This window comes from Ciconia boyciana, chromosome 20 (genome assembly GCF_034638445.1).
Source record: "Ciconia boyciana chromosome 20, ASM3463844v1, whole genome shotgun sequence".
NCBI lineage: Eukaryota > Metazoa > Chordata > Aves > Ciconiiformes > Ciconiidae > Ciconia > Ciconia boyciana.
The window spans coordinates 4,006,341-4,024,113 of NC_132953.1; the positions used below are offsets into that span (position 1 = coordinate 4,006,341).

Consider the following 17,773-nt stretch of genomic DNA (forward strand, 5'->3'; position numbering starts at 1 on the left):
ATGTTCATAATTTTCCCTTCTAGCCATAAAATCTCTAAGTCAAAGCATTTGCTTATTGCAATAGAATTTTGATTGTTTGGGAAAGGCATCTCCTTTTTCAATTGCAAAATACTAGGTACATCATTTGCTAAGCATAAAAAATAAATAAGACCAGTTTACATGGTGTCTGTTGTCCCGCCTCATCCCCCGTTCCTCCCCCCAGACAAAATTCTCATAAACTTCCAAAAGGATTAAAACAAGGTAATTTGGATCCTGGCCTACTGCCAGTAACATTTTGAGTACTTCTGCTCCAGAGCAAGAATACCATGAATACAGCCTCCCTCGTGGCTTCTGGTGGCTTCCACCACCAGTCAGGATGAGGAAGTCAAACAGCACACGCAAACACTAAAAGCAGCAACAAAGTAAAAACCATGCAGAACTTTCTCAAACTGAAGAAAGACTTGGAGATTATGAGTAGCAGAAAAAAGACCGGATGTTTTCCTAACTTGTAACTATAAACTGTCAAGGCCACATGAATTAAAACAAGTTAGGGCTGTAATACACAAAACCAGAGGAGTTGGGTTTTTTCTGACCTCCAGCTTGGATGAAAGTAGTACTAAATGGTACTGTCCAGATGGGACAGTGCTTTACATGCCCTCTGCACAGGCAAGAACATCTGTACAAAGGGACAGACAGTAATGAATTAGATCTCGGTGTTCTCTTGCATTCTGGTCAGATGGCCAGAAACAGGCAATGCGTACGCAGCATTTTGCCACCTCCCTTTGTCAGGGCCTGGATGAAAGCTAGAAGCACAGCGGCAACTACAAAAATCAAGTCATACAACAGTATTTCATATTTAGCACTATTTTATTCACATACCAGCTATTTTGCATTACCCTATTGTCCTTTTCCCCTTACATGTACTTCTCCAATCATTCCCAGCCTGAGCAAGTGCTATCTAATAAAAGCCCAAGGAAATAATCTCTAAGCAAAAGCTCTGCAGTACTGTAAACAGGCATCTTTTCTGGCTTCACTCATCATTCCCATTACAGCTCATAAGAGGAACACATTTCCTTCAAGATGGAACAAGTCAGTCAGGTGCTTAAATATCTCGCCCCCACCCTAAAAGGTCTGAGGATTTTCCATGTATGTACTTGCAGTACAGAGAACAAGAACCTTTCGGTGTCAGGGGAATGAACAGCAGCTCCCTGATTAATGTTCCTCATTTCCACTAGTTGATTACCTGGAAGGTGATTCATGCTTTCCCAGGAAGCATTCTAGCTTCACATTGGCCTGATTTTTTTTTTTTTTTGGCTCTCTAACAGGTTAACTACTTTTCCCCTTGGCACTCAGCAAGGAGCAGGGACAAAACAATCAGGGTTCCTCCTTTTAGCAGGGCACCATGTAAGCAAAGCTGCGAGGTGACACGGCACCATGATCCCAAAGCAAGGTGCCCCATACCATACAAGGGACAGTTTTCTGATTCCACCAACAGTTCTCAAAAGCCTCAAGACTAGGATGAATAATTGATTACCCTGGGATGAAAACCATAGGCTACAAAATAGTAAAAGCTGCACCCCTCTATTTTTGAGATGCTAAATATGGGACCATTCTTTGGCATGTCAGGAAATGCCAGTTCTTGAGATACCCCGAAAGGTGCCCCAGCAGAAAAGGAAGCAACAGTGCAAGACAATGGAGAACAGCTGTGAAAGTAAGTAACATCCTGATATTACATCCCATGGACACTTTTGGCATCATCTCAGGGTGAGAAAATAAATCTGTTAAACCTTCTCCAAAGCTCTTTGCTAGCCTAGGCTAACCCCAGCAGAAATCAAGCAAAATGAATAGCATCCCTTGGAGGCTCCAAACCAACTGTAACCAGGGGTAACTGACTCAAACCCGGAAAAGAAAACAGACCACAGAAAAACATTTGGACTTCAACAATAGGGGACTAAACATCAGCACTTGCCATGGTGTAAGTCCAAGTGAACCTGTATACATTCCAGTAATGTTTACATCATAACTAATTTCCAAGATCTATCTGTTTTAGAAGGTTCAAACCAGACTCATTTTTTCCCCTCAAGACACATTTTCCTGAAAAGATAATTCGGTTTTCAGTACATTCACACTAAGATGGCGCTTTAACACCATAGATCATGTTTTCCTTGAATTAAAAAAAACAAGAAACTATAAAAAACAGGTACAGACAAAAAGAATTTTAAAGTGAATTTGTTGGTTTTGTTTTTGAAAATGTCTGTTTTTCAACACAGAAAAGCTAGAGTTCCTCAAATGCCACAACAGCTATAATAGAAATGGAGAGTGTCATTTTCAGTTGGCTTCAATGCCCACTGGCCCTTCAGCATTCTCAGTAGTGATTTTTTTCCAAGCACTACAGCCACAAGTGGGTTTGCAGTGACAGGCAGTTGAAGTTTGAGCAAACACGGTAGTGAGGATGATTTCACCTTTATAAAGCCAACATTTATCCAGAAGTACTTCACACGATCTATTGACAGACACTAAAAAAAACTCAAAACCTGCAGACACGCAACCCAGTCCCAGGGCAAAACAGGGCAGCTGCTCACCAGTATCAACCAGGCTTCTGGGAAATGGAATTGAAAAGTATACAGTATTTAGCAGAAACAAAGGCAAAAAGGGAAGAAAACTCAAACTCAACTTGAATTCTAGCTGAGACATAAGAATAAGCCCTAGATCTGTTAACAGCACCACAGGGTTTTGTTTTTTTTTTAACAACAGACTTCTACCCCTGGGTAGAACAGTTACCTCCTGGAACACAGCATGCCATATCGCCACACTAGAGCATCCAGTTCAGTGCAAGCTCAAAAGCAGCAGTTTTATTACTAATGCCACTTCCCAGTCTTTCCAAACCACGACTCTCTTCAACCATGCTTAATTTCTAGACCCTGCCGAGATAACAGCACAAGATACATTTTGCAGACATTCCCTGCATATTAACCTTGTTCTGATGCCAAGGCAAGTCACACTGGTGGCAGGCTCATGCTAGAAAACAAACCGTTTGCCACGAAGACATAATCAGCGGTCCCCGCCATGAGATACAACCATCCAATGGTGAGACTGTCTTGTGCTTCCCAGGTCTCGCCGAACCATGCTGAACCCATGCATGGTATACATCTCCCATCTCCACCTCATAAGCCTATCTCAATCCAGCCAGTTCCATTCCCACAGATTTCCAGTCTGCCAGCCCACAGGAAAGCAGAACCTACAACCTGGCAAAAGCAAGCAGCACAGGCAACAGAGAAGCCTCACAGAAAAGGGCGGATGCATCTATAAGCTCGAATTACTTTCTCACTCGGCACTCCCCCGAGATGCTTTCCAAAAAAAGGAAATAAAGCTGCCAAAAAGCATTTCTACTCACACAACAGTCCCCGGGAGTGGGAAACCTGCCCCTAAAGCACCCTCTAGCGACACTTTTCCATACAGCAGCAAAGCAGGCTTCTGCCAGCATCCCGGCTCCCTCCTCGGCTTCAGGGACAAACTGCCACCAACAGTAATGCAGACTCCCCTATTTCTCTCCTCCCCCCCCCCCCCCCCATCTTTGCCTAGAGCATCAACATTTCAAGATTTTCTCAAATCTTACAGGAAAAGCAACATATTGAGACTGTGGCCACAATGTTACTTCCCCCCAGAACCTGAATCCCATCATCAACCCCAGCACTAGCACCAACTCCCAGCATCAGGGAAAAGGGTCAGCAGAAAGTAAAAAGGGCGAGAGACAAAAGTAAGAAGTTGCCAAGCGAAACCACTTACGCACAGTGAGGCCGGCAGCATTTCCATCCTACCTTTGCTGTCGCCATATCAGACGTCTCCATGTTTTCTGCTTGGCCTATTGGTAAACAAGAGCATTGAAGGAAAAGGGAGGGGAGAGAAAAGGGAAGTCAAAAAGAGGATGAAGAAAAGACAAACAGCTTGACAGGAGGACGAGAACAAGAAAGTCACTTAAGAGCTAGTCCCAAGTCTTCCCCCTCCTGCCCCTACAGATGGGCAGAAAACACACCTCAAGCAGATGGTCCCAATTTAGATACGTGACTGGAGTCTGGCACAAGGCCTGAGTCACTGCCATCTCCCCCAACTCCTCCCCCCTGCCACCACCCAAAGGTCTAGTAGGATGCTGAGGAACAGAGAGGACCCTCCTCCCAGCTTCCTTTTGAAGTCTGAGCTTCTGCAGGGAGCAGGCAAGCAACCCATCTTCCAGACATGCTGCTCGTTCTCCCTCTCGCTCTATGGGAAAGGAGTGACACAACCAACCCCCCGAATGGGTACTTTAGGAATCAGGAGAAAGGAAGAAAGCAAGTGGGTTTTGGGCAGTGCACAGGTAAAGGAGAAGGGATCAGACGTGAGGAGGATGGAAGTAGGGAGGGAAGAGGCAGCTTCTGAAAGGAAAGAGTGAAAGGGGTCAGCCAGACAGGTAGAAAAGCAATGGTGCAAAGTAAGCATACCAGAAACAGACCATTTAGAGAGATTTACACGTGCAGAGAAAAACGCAAGGCGGAGGCTAGTCATCTGCACCCTACTGAGAACACTCACCTCAGAGTAACACTCCGAAATGATTGGGCCTAAACTAGGAACTCTTTGGTGCACACTCTCAGCTCAGAGTGAAAATATCAAATCATCATCTAAGGCAAAATTCGTCCCAGCATCAAGAGGCATCCGTAGCTGCCGCGGCCCTGCCTGGCTGAGGCCAGCCCTGATTGGCGGAGCACAGTGACTTCATGCCGCCCCATTCATCACCCAGCGTCTCCCTCCCCGGTCCTGCAGGCTCCTCCTGGCCTACTTTACTACAGTAAATCAGTCTGGAGCTTATTAGCTAGCCAGCCCAGGAACCGTTGTACGCAACTCCTCAGAGCGCTCTGGCACTGGCAAACCAGACAGACGTGAGCAATCCTGGCTAAGGAGGAGGTAGAAAAAACACTGCAGAGCTCAGTCAAATTAAGAGCCTCTGAGGGCTAGAAACATCGCTGCTTGAAAGTGCTTATTCATACAACAGTGCAGCACGCTGTGCTCAAGCACACAGCAGGCACCACAGTATAGTACACAAAGACCAGGGGCACTGGCAAATAATTCACAACACACTACACAGTTTACACACACTGAAGGGCAGCTATGTAGTCCCTGCAAAACCATACCACTGCCGTTCCCTTGTGCACAGGCACACACACACCCCAGCCCACAGAGCAGACCCACTGGGTTTTATTATATTAAAAGTATTTTGCAGTGCTGTCATTAGCATGCACTAGAATATAAATAACAGATGTCACCATCACGCAGATGTGCAATGCAAACAGTAAAGAGGGCCCAGCAGTCCACAGACAGACAATACTTAGCACTCCAACCACCTCTAAAAAGGGCCATCAGTATACCAGATACACAGAGAACACTCCTGCCAAGTCCCGTCTTGGCATACAGGAAACATTTTTCTGGTGTTTCTCTGTTGTGATGCATTCATGCAGTCACCTGCTTGTACAAATCAAGGCTCCCACACTTCACCTTTTTACTCAGCATGTTCAAATGCATCACCTTCATGCTTATCAGGGACATAAAGCCCATCACATGTAGATCATGAGCCATGGGATGCCATAGTATATATTTTTGAATCTCCATCCCAAGCATTGCTGTGGATATAATGCAGCTTCAATATACCCAATCCAACGCCACATAGGAAAAATATCACCACACCACCTGAGTTAGACTCACTAGGGTAAGGATTGTCATCCTTGTTGCACACTAGGTGGATTTCCAAATGCCTCCTATGCTATAACACTGATGACAGTAGTCCGAAAAGTAACCTTAAGACATCCAGTGCAGAGATACACAAGCAGCAAATGCACACACTGTGGGCAATCTACTCCCAACCCCTTTTATGGAGCCACTGAAGTCCCTTAATGGCAGGTTACTCACTTGTGTGCATTTTGCTACAAATATTCACAGCAGCACGGGGGGGGGGGGAGAACCCCAACAGCCTCATGAAGGACCTTCAGCAAATCCTAAGCTAGAGAACCAGTAAAGCCTGACTTTGCAATTCAGAAAAAGCTGAATTGCCATGTGGCAATCTCTTTACAGCAGAGGCTAAAGTTCCAGCAGGGTGCAGTAGCTCATGAACTTAAGAGCAAACAGGAAGCATCTCCTGAGGAAGTCGACTTTTCGGAAGGGAAGAACCCACTATGACACACTTCAGGTCTGGGTAAGAATTCAAAGCTCTATAAATAGCTACAGCAATAATCACATTAGCTCAGGGTTTGAGCTTGTAATTGCCTCCAAAAAGATATCTTACAAATTAGAAAACATTGCCTGTTACAAGCACTACCTGCAAGTGTCACTGCCCCTTCAAATAGCCACATGCTGTCACGACTCACAGCCATTAGGGCATCCTCTGTATAGATACATCATTGTGGCTTTACTACTGCCCATCGTTACAGTTCTAGCTTCACACTAACCACAGCAGACTCACCTCTGAAAGATTCACGATAAGTGAAAAATTTATTTATTCAAGTACCCACACAGTGGAAACAGGGGGTTTAGAGGGCTCAGACAGATTAGTTCACTAGAAAAGGTGCGTGACCTGTAGGCACAGAATGCAACATGCTACCTGTGAGGCACCACTTCAGCTGCAGTTTGATTCTCCCATATGGTGAGAAAGGAAAGTCTGCAGGAGTTGGGGGAGCAGTAAAAAAAACCCTGTGCCTCTGTAGAACATGCATGCAAAACAAAACCTGTTAGTAACAGAACTAGTGGGAGGGAAAACTAGAAGCAAATCAGGAAACTTTATGGGGATAGAGAAAGAACTGCTATGAAGAATGTCAGAATGTAAGGAAGAGATAGTTTAACTGTTATGCACCTTAGTGTACAGGTGTACAGATCCCCAGGAAAATGTACCAGATGGATAAACTCCTGAATCCTTCCCAAAGTCAGCAGTGTTCTGCAGCTCTACAGCCTCTGGTGTCAGAGAAAATCATATGCAATCACAGCATCTGCAAGCTAGGGCACACCTCCATTTCCCAAGGAAAAAAAAAAACCACCTCAGAAGGGACTCCCTCTTTCCTGCAGCAGCTGGGAAGTCACATGAGACTTCGTTTTCAGAAAGAAAATGTGCATTTCACACTCTTGGCATCATGGGAGCTGTAGTCACACTGTATACAGAACAGAAAGTGCCTGTAAGCCATTTCTTTCTAAGCTATGTGAATGCAGTGTTTGTCATGGCATGCAAGTTAGAACTTACAGTCTCGGAAGGGAGAGCAAGGTAGAACAGCATCACAGCAGAAAAGCAGTAGCTTCAGCTATCCTGGAAGAGGAGAATGGAGAGAAGCTCCCCTCCATCAAAAGGTGAAGAAAAATAATTCCCTATACAGACTTTGGAGGAAGAAAAACGCTATTGTGTAAGGAGAAAGAGGGTCAGTATCAGGAGGGTGGATAAACTGGGATGATTCAGATTGCTACTGCTTCTTTCTTGAGCAATATTATAACAGAAAGCTGCTGCTTTCAGAGAGTCTTTTGGCGCTTTTTCCCCCTCATTGTCTTGCATGCTTGAACTCCTAACCTCCCATTTGCTTGAGATGGTGCAATAACCTCTCCCACCCCAGAAAAGACTCATTCACTCTGAAAAGGGGCAGGCTAACAACAGAAAACTTCATGACTCATGGCATGCTTCATAGAGAAATTCCTCCTTGATTTGAACTCGTCAGGAAATGAAAAGCCATTTTTAATTTTTACCTTCCTTTGCAAATAAGTTGCAGCCACCGGTGAGAAGGCAGTAAGACTTCATTACCTTGGGCAGAAATATTACGGCCTGAACATCTCCCTTTTCATTTAGGTCAAAATATTCTGAAGTAGCTCATGACATGAAATAAGTCACATCACACCATAGCCCAATACCTTACCAGAACAAGATTTTCACTCAGGATAATGCTGAATATCTGGTCTCTCAAAGTCAGACTACTTTAAAAGTGCCTAAGAGCCAAGACACTTTGGATCCCTTGTAACTTCAAAGTCTTTCAAGTACACAGAGCTAAATGTTTATATGGAGTCCAACCACCTTCAGTCTTTGGACTGGCACTGCCTAAGGGCTAATCCATAGACACCCATAGGTAGCACACTAGAGAAACAAAGCCTTCTGTACTCACCTGGACCCATGGGATGTCTAATGCAACATCCTATCCTGGGCAAAAAACTAACCTCGTACATTTCAGATAGACGGGTGAAAACCTTGTAACAAGAACATACACCATAATATTTTGGTTTCAAGAATAAAAACCCTAGAGAAATGACTGCAAATTCATGAGAGGAAGAGAAAGGTCCTGGCTCCTTCATTTCCAAAACCCGAGAGAAGAAAGCAGCTAAAGCAGGGGCTCAAGACCCAGGTCTTAAACACAAGCTTCCAGTTTGCAGAGAGGCATTTCAGACCCCCAGTGAAAGCCTCCCACAGCCCAAGCCACTTACTACCTTGTGCATGTTTGAGGGGTCTTCCAGTAGCAGTGGCATCAGCAACAGAATAGAACAAAGGATGGCAGGCTGCAAATAGGAATACAATACAGAGGATGTCTGTTTTCCCCACCATGTCACGTACCACAAAGCTACACTTCATTGGGGAACCCAGAATAAAGATTCCTAGTTTCTGAGGGGACTGATGCATGGCAGGTGCTGCACAAAGCAACAGCCTGCTCAAGCTCACATAAAGAAGTCTGAGCGCTTACATGTCTAAGCCTGAAGCAAAGATTCTTTTCCAAAGTAGAGAAATAACGAGATCTTACAATGCTGGAAGCTTTGTCAGACCCACATCCTTCAAGCAGGCCCATATTACATATGGCCTGCCATTTAAACAAGAGGAAGGGGCTAGGGGGAGAGAACACATAACAGAGCATACTACAACCAAAGATTTGGGATGGGGTTTTTAAGAGGGAAGGGAAAACAAGCAGCAGGGAAGGCTTAAGGAAAAGTTTTAGGTCAAACTTGCAGGAGAACAGGAAAAAAAAAGCAGAGGGGCTCAAGGACGGACCTTGGCTAGTACCATTACAATGCCTGACCTTGTTACGATGCATGGTGCTGTGGGGAGACGCATGCTGCCATCTTATCACCAAAATGCACAACAAATACTCTGCAAAGGCCAAGAAAGAAATGGATGCGAAGAAAAACAAGGAGAGAGGAGAAGGAAAAGAAGAAGCACAGACATCAGCGAGCACTCACACGGTTACAGTCATCTGCAGAAATGGGGAAGTCTCTCCAAGTGCCAACGTGCTCCCCAGCAATTTGAGGAAGTGTCACTTCAGCAGCAAGGGAGCAAAACACTGTTGAATTGAAAGAGGATAGAATCCCAGCTTGTTTACACACGCACAGTAGTTTTGGGGAAAAAGCAGCAGAGCAGTGACCTCAGAATCCACTGTAGAAAGATGTAATGCCACCATTGAGAGAGTTCTAGGATGGCTTTTATTGATATTACTGTAGTCACCACGGTTTGGCCCCAGAGGGAAGGAACAGTGACTAGGCTGATGAGAAGGCAGAGCTATGGAGAGATCTCCAAAGAGCTTGATCTGCGCAAGAGGCACTGGTCTTTCTCTGCTCTCAGATTTCTTCCATCACAGGCAATTCAATTTTAAAGGCACAGCTGCCTTTAAGTCTCTGCCAGATATGCTGCTGCTGTGGGATAAGATGCAAAAACCTGAGAGAATTAAGGATTCTCTAGTGAAACAGGAAGAATTTGAGGTTAGTAATTACCAGAATGAAATTCTCAAGGCCAGAATTAGCCAACTACCATTTCTCTTGAACTAGACCGTGCATTACCAGGTGGAGGCTAACAGCTTTTCCCAAGTCTCCTGAAACAGGGGGAGAAAAACTGATTTGAGCATCAACATCACTACCAGTTTTCTTCTTGGCAAAAAGCATGGGTGTTTAGCTCGGAAAGAAGCCAGAGTATGGCTTGCAGAGGTAGAGTCCATAAAAGGATGTTCCAAGCCCAACTGACCCATTACAAGGAACTTTTTCTGCTCTGTTTTCTGCCAGGACTCTCTGATCCACTGGTAAATGGAGCAGCCTGAGCAGCTCAGTCTGAGCTATCAGGTCACCACAGGGGAACCTGTACACTTTCTGCTTGATGATTAAGGTGCCCCCCCTTCTCCCACCAACAAACCAGCACCAATTAACACTTCTTCCCAGGAACACACAGACGAGCGCCTCTTACTGTGTCCAATGCTCTGCGAAACGGAATTAGAATCTCAGGGTGGAGAGGAGGTATGTAAAAAGAGGAAGGTAAAATACAAATCTACAGGGATCTCTTTGTAAGGTATGTATCATTTAACTACCTCTTAAATTAAGTAGCTATTCTTTGTGCACTGCATTTCCAAACAGCATTGTATTTTGTATGGTCATAGAATGCAGCAAGAATTAAGTATGTACTTACCATCACCACATAATTCCCCTCCTCCCCACCCCACGTTGTTTCTGCTTCTTTATTTTGTATTACAACTCATTTTAAATGCTTGGTATTTCCCCATTTAGACAGCCAACTATACAGCGTGAAGATGCACATATTTTCCAAGGTAAGCATTGCAAATACTTGCATACACCAAAGATACATCGCACTAAAAGCACGGAAGAGGCCACGATAAAGTGTTTATGTGCTGACTAAAGTAAGGAAAAGAGCTGATTTGTTCAGGGACTCGTATTGAGAGCAATCTGTACAACAGATAGCACCTATCTTGTAAGACTAGGGGATGTTTCACCAAGCAAATCCAAAATAACTTGAATTCCCAGTTCAGATGAGTGCCCTTATATTTTGGGGGAATTTTTCTGTCCTTCCAGAAAAGGAAGGAGAAATACCCTGCACTGAGCAGCTGCATTTCAGAAACAGCTGATGACTGCACTGTAAACAAGAGCCTGTAAAGGTCTCTGTAAGGGCAGAAGCACACGCATTCAAGCTGAAAAAAGCTATTCCCAGATCCCCTTCCACCACTCATATAACCTGCCAGAGTGCCAGGGGAAGCTGAGGCAGCAGCAGCATGGGTCAACAGCACTTTATCCTCCAGCTGCAGTCTGAAGCTTAGGCAGAATAATCAGCCTCCCTCTGTGCATTCAGCTACCGTAAGCAATCGGCTAGAAAACCAGGGCTGTGAATAGCAATGCTAGCTCTGATTTAGACATATACTATGGTCCCAGATTCTCAAAAGATTGAGGTGGGAGAACTAAAAAATGCTGTAAAAAAACCAAAGTCTTCAGTTTCTGCCCTTCAACATATGCCAGTCCTGTCTGTCAATTTATTGGCTCTACAAGTTGGTTTTACTTTCCTTTTCCCTGCAATTCTTTGCCCCACCTAGTCACTTGCGCATTTATCTTCTTTTCTATGCCCACTGCATGTCAAACAAGTCACTATACATGAGGAGATTTTGCTCCATCTCATCTCCAGGACTGTTAGGTAAAGCTTGGAAACTTTGAGCTCTTACCAAGAAACAAGTCAGATTAAAGCTGTAGCAACTCAAGTAGCTACGACCTTGAGACACCCTTCTCACTCCACTGCTTAGAATTACAAACCCAAAAGAGATGCTATGTACTCCTTACAGACACCACGATCAGCAGCTCAATCTGCTAGCTTGAATAGTCAACAGTAGCACAAGCCAAGACACTGTTTGGTCCCCTCTTCAGCTGGGATGTCTGTCGGGCATCATATTTTATTCTTTTATTGTTGATTATTAAGTGGATACACAGGCCTCATTTCCACCTCCCAGGCAGTATTCTGAAGAGGGAAACACCCCTTTCAAACTCAGGCTTTCTGGCTCCAAAGGCCACAGAGAAAATAAAGGACAAATTCTGTTATTCACATTCTCCCATGCTATTTGTCTTCTCCATCAACTGACTTGGCTTAGATTTATAGTTTGAGTTCTGTGCAGCTAAGAGCACCTTTTGCTTCCACTCAAATCGCACACCAGGTCCTAGACTATGACCAGGGATCCTAGGCATTGCTGTATGCAAATAATATTAACAAAATATTTCAGTAATGTGTGACAAACTACATTTGCAGCTATTCTATCTGTGGGGGGAGAAGAGAAAGAGACCTGGTTAAAAACTAAAAAAGTAACACAGAACTCCAGGATGATATTTTGAGATGTACTTTTTTTGGTGTTCGCCTAGCTGTTTCCCCAAACATCCCCTTCCCTCCACAAGAAAGAGAGATTAGAAAAAGGGGACCTGAAGAGCTGTACACCATCCCATCACATTTTATTTTAGCACCACCTTTATTTTACTGCACTGTATTAATCAGTCGCACCACGTAAGATGGAAGCAAGGAACAACATACTTTGAAAGCTTTTATTTGCCGCGGGAACACCAGGCCCATTCACAACATGACTCATAGGTACATCTTTGTTTCTGATGACATCTCAGTTAAAATGTTCCCAGTATGAAGAAAGGTGGGTTTCTCTGACAGGGAGACAAAGAGGTATTGCCTACACGGTGCTCTTTTTGAGGAAACCCTGCACTGATTTCTAGCATCAGTTCATTTCAACAAGTGTTATCAAGAAGAGAGATCACTGGTACAGTTAAACTTCCCAGACCTTTCAAGTTTGCGCACATGCAGTAAAATTGGAAGGACAGTTATAGCCCCTAGATGTGTCCCAGGCCACACCCCAGTTTAAAAAGGCATCCCCATCAAAAGGAATGTGTTCTACACCTTGGGAAACTCTGGCCTAGAGATTTAAAGTAAAAGTCTCCAATACAGGTTCTATATAGCAGTCACTCCCTGCACCACTGCATAAACCTGGCCACATGCTAACAGAATTAAGCATCAGGCTCCCCAGAAACACTCACTTCTCTGCATCTTTGAAACCCCCTAGTTCTGGCTGCAAGAAGCTGAAACCAGTTAAGTTCTCCGAGTTCTCTGATGGCTAATTTTATAGCAGGATCGAAGTTTTAGTGCTGCAACAGAAGCCCACAATGGCCTTGTCTGTCTTTATTGATCTTGCCCTTTATTTGGTCAACAATTGGACTGTTCTCAGACAATCTCAAGAGGCCCTAACACAGGCTTAATGCCAACACTTTCGCTCTTAGAATGCCCTCCTTCTCCACATTTGGTACAAAATGGAAGGAGGTGCAAGCAGAACAAATCTAAATTAGTCTTCTGAACAACCAGCCTCGGTCTCAACAGCCAGTTGGCATCTCACAGCAATGACTACTTGAAAAAAGTCCTGGGTAGAAAATGCAAGCAGGAAAACAAGGCCAGAAGCGCAATACATTCTGCACCACAGCCACTGCTTGACTGCAGCGCTCATTGGTAGAGGTGAGTTAGCAATACCTAGGTACTTCTAAGCAGGCCAGTTACACCTGGAAACCCCGCCCAAAGAGCACAGGGAAATATCTTTGATTAGCTCACACCAAGCTACAGGTACTAGCATGCTCTGCAGCATCCAGTTGGTAGCCTCACTCCCTCAGACCCGCTGTTAGCACCACAGGGAAGGCTCCAAGGCACAGTGAACACTTTGTTGCAAGGTGAAACCATGCAAACTGCTCCGCAGCTGACAGCATACTGCACAAAAAAGCCTGCTGACAAGGGCCAAGGAAGCTTACATACAGAACTGGAGACCTATGAAAGGGGATGGTTAATTATAATGCATCCCAGCCTCCCACCCCCTTCTCTGCCACTTCTCCACATGCTTCAAGACAGCTGCCATAATATTTTGAGAATCACAGTGCTCCCAGAGAATACAGAGCTGATAGGGTGACCGTTACTTAAGGTCTGCAAGTGAAGTGCAGTTACACAACTGAAACTTCTGCTCTTGGGAACAGGAAGGAAGGGTAAGGAGTCTGCCCAGTGTCTCAGATAAGGAAAAAGAGGGACATTAAAACGCCTCTTCACCTCCTCCTCATGTTCCCGAGCATCACGAGCTAGTGACGCAGCCATGTGAGGTCTGTCAGACCTCCTCTGCATTCAGTGATATGCAAGGCACATTGGCATTTCTCTAAACTTAACTAACACTAGTCCAGTAGACAGAACTGATCAGGAAATGGAGAAGCAAGATCCAAATCCTGAGTTGTCCTGCTGTTACATCTAGTTTAAGACTGCCTTTTCTTGGGAAGTTACATTACCGATCTATATGGAGGTTCTCTCACTACAAGCTCTGTCTCAGACCTAACTTTTTTTGAAGGGAAATAGGCAGGTATAATTTTGCCACAACAGCTTGGAACAGAGGACCAAATGTTAAGAATTATTTATTTTTAGTGATGGTGGGGATTCACACAATCTATTTTACTTACTATCTGCACAAAAACTATTCATGATACCAATGAAAGGGTCTCATGAGTGGCAATCAGGTAATGCCCAGAGGCATGATATTTGACTACAGTACTATAGATAGCATAAGAATTACCCTGCTCTCAAGGTTGCTCTGAACTCTTCAAAGCTCCAGGTTCCCATGCACTGAGCAGCAGCAACTGAGTACAGGAAAAGGCACAAGGAAGCCAATTAATCCTGCAAGGTCTCCTCCTTGTCTCTGGCTCCATTAAGACAAACAGAGGAAAGGTATCTGTCCTTCCATACCCCTCATGGTCATGGAGGAGGGAACAATAGGAACTGTCCCCCTTGCTTCAAATCAAAGCACTCTCAATTCAGTCTCCTTAAGATTAAAGGAGAACAAGAATGGAAGAAATTGCAAGCGGAGCACAATTTTGATGAATCAAATCCAATACCGACTTTCTACAAAAAGAACAGCCTTACCTCCACTGACAGCAGAACATGGGCTGTTAATTGCAGAGTATGCCTATCTTCAAAAGAAAAAACAATGTTGGCATACGAGGAACAGAGAGCAGGTGCTACTTCCATTCACGGTAACTCTCCTGACAGTAGCCAATCTGGCAATCCAAGTGGAAGAGAGCCGATCTTAAGCTGCTCTCTTGTCTTATACAGCAGAGAATCAATGCTGGGGCTCAGGAACCAGCAGCAACCAGAAGGTGAGAGGGGGGGGAAAAAGGATACTAGCTCTGAATCTAAATATTAACTATCTTTCCTATGTGACAAAGGAGACTTGTGCCATTCTGGTTAAACTTTCTATTTAATATTAAGTCCAACTGACTTGGAGTTTAGAGCTAGATCCAAATCCAAACTCACCCTAAAGTTACTCCAAGAGCATTAAGGTTCTGGTCTAGGACCCTCTGAGAGCTCATTAGCATCCAAGTCTTCTCCACAACAAGGTCTTTAGCACCACTTTTGAAAACCTCCCTAAAGATAATGCATCAGACATCCATCCGTGACAGATAAAAGCTACTCAAGGATTTAACTAGTCCTACCAAGGACTCTAAATTCAGGCATCCCTTACAGCTAGCACTGTTGGAAAGAGCAGTGAGATAGCGTCCCCAAATATTACACTCATACTACAAAGCGGCAGCTGGCTTCTACTTAGTCATCACCAGCATCCATTCCCTTTTACTACAGTGAGCTTTTGTCCTTAATAACGCAGGAGGCCTGCACCATGCTGCATGGGTTAGCAGAGCTCAGGTGACAGAGAGCTATGGCACTCTGTTCCTTACAGAATCATCACATCCAGACACACAAACAAGGGTCCCTGGGCTCTGTTAGCCCCTTTGCTCCCCTTTCAGGAACAAACCCAGCATGCATGGCCATGTTTTGCTCTCAGTTCTCACCTATCTTCAGCTGCCCCAAGCACCAGCAAAAACCTTCCACTCTCCCCGAAGCTGCAGAGTTAGCAATCTTTGCTGTGCCTCCACTTGCAGGCAAACAGGGGCACAGTACGTTAGCGCCAACTCTTTGTACGAAGGGGAAAGGGACACGGGCTAGGAAGATGCAGCATAAGCAAGCCCTGGGTACATAAATAAAATACAGAATTTATCCTGACCTCTTACACACACCCCAAGGATATCATTTTGGTACATTTTCAAAGTTTGACCTCTTTTCTGATCTTGACACAACTTCCTGGGAATCCAAGCAGTGGGCAGAATTTCTTAAACTTGTCTCTGTCTTAAGCTGTTCCCCAATTTCCTTGCAAGCTCTCTTTTGTGAATTTTGATCCATTATTTTAGAAACCCTTATTAGCTTACGCAAAGGAAAAACAAGCCCTACAGCCTTGGAACTAGCAGAATAAGGTACTGCACAGACTAAGGGGCTAATTAAGCTGCAGCCAAGAGGTAGAACATATCAATCAAATTCTGAGATATCTTAAAACTAACTGTTCTTCCCCGTTTCCTCCATTTTGATATGCTCTCTAATGTAAACCATTTTGATTTACATTTAATTTTTAATGTAAACCATTTTTATATGATCTCTTGTAAACTGCCACTCACTTCTCCTCTCCATTTCCCCATAGCCTATTGCTTTCCATCCTTGTACTTTCCACACTCTCCTCTCTTCAACAGTTTGTCTCCTCCTTAGACTGAGTACAAGTCTAAGGACTGATTTTTCCTCTGGTTCAGTAGCTTAACTTTTGCTCTTAATTAAAACATACTCTGCATCCTAAACCTGATGGGTGCCTCAGTGTCATGACAAAGAACAAGTCCTTGGGTAAAGCTGAAACAGGCTCACGACCTTGGACTTAATCTAGATGAAAGCTCAAGGTATTTCATACATAACCTTGTCTCGTTACAGTGACTATGCAGCCTGTTGTGTGCACACATCTCACCCAAGTCTCCAGCTGTCTCCATCCCAACTTTACCCACCCTTTGAATTACTTTCAGTCAAGATACTATTGCAAGCACAATTATTTGGAGACTCATTAACTCAGCTCTGCCTATCTTTGTACTTATACAGTTGTGGTGTTTCCGCATCTGAGCAACTCAGACTTAATTCACCACCTCTATTTTCCTGTAAAAAAAAAAAAAGGTAAAAAAATGAATTCTCCTTATGTCATAAACAGCAACATGAAACGACTTGCCCAAACTCACCCAGGGAATCAGAGGGCAAGGAACTGAGCCTTAAGTTCATATAAAACCTGACTCTTTCTAGCCTGTCCCACTAACTTCTCCCTTCTGTGGCTCTAAAAACACCCACAAAGCACAGTTACCCCAAGACAAAATAAGATCTGTATAGGCTCCCTTCTCAGCATAAACCATGCATGATAGACACATGACAACTTACATGACTTTGCGGAAGGAAAGCTTTTTCCTCAGAGAAGATACACACAGATGGCAGACCCGCTTCACTGCTGTGCTGCAGGACACCTTTTCAGGGTATGGGTTCTGGACCATGGCAGTACCTCACAATGCACGAGCCAACAGCAGCGCTCACACTTCAAACAGAATTGCTAGAGAGCACCCAATGCATCTGCCAGCAGGACAAAATTCTCAGTCTTCTCTGAAAAGATCTGAGGGCTGGGGCACGGTCCTTGGAAATCCATCACTGAGAAAGTTAACTCCCCTAGCAGTACCCCCGGTACCATCTTTTACAGTAAAAGCAAGCAGGGAGTTAAGATACTGGCTATGCCTAGTCCAGATTTCAGCTATCCTCAGCTATGTATTCCTCTCCATTTTTTTTTATCCCAGAGTCAACTTAGCAACTCAGCATCCCTTTACTTTTGGCTGGGGTAGCATCTTTCAGCACTTTCCCAGATGTACTGAGGTTGGTACAGATCCTCGCTTGCTTTCTGCTCTAATCCTTCAAATGCAGCACAGGCTCCTTTTGTCTGTGATATCAGAGGCAGCATGCCAAGAGAAGGTGGACCTTTCAGTAAGAACCACATGGGTTCTTGCTGTCCCCTCTTCTGCCCTACTCTGCTCAGCTTTTGTCACAACTTACAGGACTGCTGAAACCCTGGGTGGTTGCGATTTGTTTGTTTGT

The 17,773-nt window shown here is 44.4% G+C and overlaps 1 protein-coding gene across 8 annotated transcripts in view; it reads right to left on the minus strand.

Annotated features, from left to right (window-relative positions):
* GRAMD1B (GRAM domain containing 1B) overlaps positions 1–17,773 on the minus strand; it is a 143,463-nt gene that overhangs the window by 71,625 nt on the left and 54,065 nt on the right. The window contains exon 1 of one of the 8 annotated variants that reach the window (XM_072884359.1): positions 3,798–3,815. The exons of the other annotated variants lie outside the window; for them this stretch is intronic. The gene's annotated coding sequence lies outside the window, so the exon portion shown is untranslated. Of the gene's footprint in view, positions 1–3,797; positions 3,816–17,773 lie in introns of those variants that run through there. 8 annotated transcript variants of the gene reach the window in all.